The sequence below is a fragment of the Hyperoodon ampullatus genome, assembly GCF_949752795.1.
Source record: "Hyperoodon ampullatus genome assembly, chromosome: 5".
Taxonomy (NCBI): Eukaryota; Metazoa; Chordata; class Mammalia; order Artiodactyla; family Ziphiidae; genus Hyperoodon; species Hyperoodon ampullatus.
Window position 1 is genome coordinate 52,653,076 of NC_136918.1, and position 4,375 is coordinate 52,657,450.

The following is a 4,375-nucleotide window of genomic DNA, read 5'->3' on the forward strand; positions in this document are numbered from 1 at the left end:
CCAATGGGCTCTTATTTTAAAGGAGGCTCTGACCCTTCTCTAACTTGTCATGTTACTAGTCACACAGCTTTAGTAATTGTCAGGCTACAGAAAAAAGAGTGAAGAGGAGAAAAAAAAATCTAGCCGTTTTTAAATATTTAAAAAAGGGACAAGGCCACCATTTTGAATGTGAACTGTTACTTATTATAAGAACAGCTGTTTTGGCCATTGGCCTACAGATGAGGTCTAAGAGGGAAGATTTTTTTTAATGAGGAAAGAACACAGGAATATTGAGAAAGGATACTGCTTTTCCTAGGTGGCTAGTCTTTCTAGAGGTACTTTACCTAGATCTTCTTCCTGCTCCAAACCAGAGGAACAGATTAGGTTGTCCCACTGAGAGTGGAGATTTGAGGTTTGGGAGGACCAGAAAAATCAATGGAACCTAAGAGAAATATCACCTCCTCCAGAGATAATTAGTTTCTCCTTCTCCATACTTCCACTTCCACATCTGTTGTAATTACTTGCTTAGATCTGTCTCTTTGCTGGAAGGCAGGAAACACATCTATTCATCTTGGTGTATGCCCAGCATTAGCCAGTGCCTGGCACAAGAGGGCTCAATGAATGATGATCAAGTAATGATTGAACAAAGGAGGCATGCTTGGAAACTACGTCTTTACCTCAGTAATGAACCTGCCTGGATATTCAGAATGAAATTGTTGGCAGAGGTTGGTTCAGAACATTGTTAAAGCACACTACCTAAAGTTTCAGGATTTTAGAAATAGGAAAAGGAATGATAAAGAAGCCAGGGGCCCCAGGTCAAGAACACGATGAAGGAAGGGGAACATAGAGAAAAGGGCTTCCTGCTGACTTGATGTGTCCTGTAGCCCCAACGACCTTACCTCTGAAAGCCATCTCTCACTTCCCTTCCTTTAAGTCTTAGGATATCAACTGCTAAGATCACCCCAAGTACATGATTATATGTGCACACACACATGTGTGTGCAAAATATAATGTCTTTCCTATCAAGAAGTCAGCCTTCAGGCTTCCCTCGTGGCGCAGTGGTTAAGAATCCACCTGCCAATACAGGGGACACGGGTTCGAGCCCCGGTCCGGGAAGACCCCACATGCCATGGAGGAACTAAGCCTGTGCGCCACAACTACTGAGCCTGTGCTCTAGAGCCTGCATGCCACAACTACTGAAGCCTGCATGCCTAGAGCCCGTGCTCCACAACAAGAGAAGCCACCGCAGTGAGAAACCCGCACACTGCAATGAAGAGTAGTGTCGCTCACCACAACTAGAGAAAGCCCGTGGGCAGCAACAAAGACCCAACACAGCCAAAAATTAATTTTTTAAAAAAAGGAAATATTTCTCATTGTCAGAGGCTGACTTCTTTTTTTTTTAATTTATTTATTTTATTTTTGGCTGTGTTGGGTCTTCGTTGCTGTGTGCAGGCTTTCTCCAGTTGCAGCGAGCAGGGGCTACTCTTCATGGCGGTGCGCGGGCTTCTCTTTGCAGTGGCTTCTCTTGCTGCGGAGCACGGGCTCTAGGCACTTCAGTAGTTGTGGCTCGCGGGCTCAGTAGTTGTGGCTCGCGGGCTCTAGAGTGCAGGCTCAGTAGTGGTGGCGCGCAGGCTTAGTTGCCACGCGGCATGTGGGATCTTCCCGGACCAGGGCTCGAACCCGTGTCCCCTGCATTGGCAGGCGGATTCTTAACCACTGCACCACCAGGGAAGCCCAATGAGAAATATTTCTTAAAGTATTACGAGCAAAGGAAAAAAAAAAACAAAAACAAAACCTCAGACAAAAAACAGAGAAAACAATGGTGAATAGTTGAAGTCCTGAAATAACACCCATTCAAAATGATTGCTATTTAGAAAGAATGAAATGCCCTTTTATATTTATGTATATGAGGAGGGCTATCCTAGCCAGGCTGGAGTTGGCTCCCCTGCATGGTTCCCCTCAGAGTCTCTCAACACTAACTAGGTCTGGAAATCAAGACCCCAGGGACTAGCAGGAGACTGAAATGCTGCCTGAACACTGGAGATCACCCTAAATTATGCTCCCTTTTCTCAGGACAGGCTTCCAATTTGGTTCTGATATATTCTTGCCAGTTTCTCCCTCAGGCTTTGGAGTTCTGGGCCTATCTCAGATAGGTGATTAGAGCCTTCTGAGATGGAAACCAGGGTGCCTGACATCAAAGCACCATCTTCTCTGGATTACCTACTCTTTGATCCGTGGCCGGTACCTGTCAAAGATAATGCACAGAAAGAAATCAAGAGAACTAGCTCACTTATGAACTGTCAGTAAAAAAGCCTAAATAAAATAGTGGTCAATCAAATGTAGCACTGGATTCAAAGGATCCACAAATGATGGGGACCTTTATAATAGAGGGAACAGACTGCAACACCTGAAACCATTGATCAATCACTAAACATAGGACAAGCAAGTTGCATGTGACTCCTAATGTGGTACAAAATCAAGGGTACAGCATCACCTCTGACATATTCTTGCTTAAAATTTGAACTTGAGTCTAATCAAGGCTGTAGGTCTAACTACCAGTTGTAGGAAATGCGAGGGAAAGGAGACTGTTTACAACCACAGGATGCAGTCAATTGAATCTTGAATGAAGGAGGTCAACAAATGACCCCATTTCTTTAACAAAGCATGAAGAACATAAAAAGAAAGGGAGAGATCTTGTTGATTAAGAGACTTCTTAAACCAATGATTAGAAAAAGCTCAATATTTGTGGCAACTGGAGAAAACTGAACTTGGACAGGTTATTAGATGTCTCTAAGAGAACAGTATTAATTGGTACTTTTGTTAGATATCATAATGACATTGAACTTGCATTTTTTTTAAGTCCTTATCTGTTAGAGAGCCACATTATAGTATTTACGGGTAAAATGATAGATTGTCCTAGAGTTTGCTTTAAAACATTCCACCAAAAAGGGAAGGATAGAATAGTTGAATCAAGAATGTTGATAATTATGGAATTTGGGTATAGATTATATGAGGATTCGTTATGTTATTCTCTACACTTTGAAGTTTCTTTGAAAATTTTCATAACTAAAATGAAATAAAAATAAACACCATGACCAAATAAGGGAGTTTCCAGAAATGCAAAAATGATTTGAAAGTTAAAATACTTCACCATGACAAAAAGTTAACGGAGAAAAGTCATTTAATCAAATTAATAGACCCTAAAAAGGTCTTTAAAAAGTTCAATATGTTGTCCTGACTTTAACAACAAAAATATTGGAAACAACAGAGGATCTGGTAAATGTATTTAAGTATCTCCACCTGATAAAATACCATGCATTTGTTTAAAATGATGTTAAGAGAGAATAGTGACATGGAAACATACTCAAGATGTACTAAGTAGAAAAAAACTTTCCCATAAGATTATGGCATGATTTCATGTTATATTAACATATATACCAAAGTGTGGAGAGTATCTAAATGTGCATTTGGATTTGGTGTTGTTTGTGGTTTTCATTTTCTTCCTTGTACTTGGTTGTATTTTCCAAAATGTCTACAGATAACACATATTACTTTTTTAATAAGGGAATAGCACACAATGTTATTTTAATTTTTTTGAAACTCCTGTGGTCATTTCTTCAGTCACAAATACACCTAAATTAACCTTGGTCTTACCAATACTTCTCCATTTTGCCCAAAAGGATATCTTAAGAGACTTGTCAAATGCCTTGTTGGAATTAAAATCCAATGTTTGCAGTGTCTCCTGTGTAATAATGTTATTGAAATAAAAATCAGAAGCCCTATTGAAACATGGTGTTCATATTCAACATCTTGAACTACCCTGAGATTATTAGGTTATATCAAATGTATTTTAAATAATTCCTATTGTACAACTCTGCATGAAAATGGCACAAAGTTTGAGAAAATGAAAAAATGGAATCAGTTTTTATGCAGCAGGAAATTGGGAATTTATCCTTTTTCATTTTCCTTGAGATGTTCCAAAGGACAAGAAACTATGTAGTACATTTTAGAATGATTTGTATCCAAAGTGAATTAAATTGTTAAAATTTCAGTAAGAGGCTTCAGTTATCTCTCTCTTTCTTTCTCTCTCTCACTCACACACACACACACAATGTAGTACTTCATGAGATACTTCTTTGCTGCAAGAGTATGAGAGACAAACCCATGATTTTCTTAACCAAATAATAAATGAATTATTAGGAAATAGAATTAAGCTTTATTATGAACTTGCTTTAAAAAGGGCATTCCCTCAGAAAAGTATAATTAACCTTTAAAAATAAGCTCTGGAGATATCACTGAGCTGAAGGAACAATATGCAGGCTACTATCTTCATTCAAATAACCAAACTTGCCTAATTAGCACCCAGACTATTGTGACTTGAGAGGGAGCATGGCCT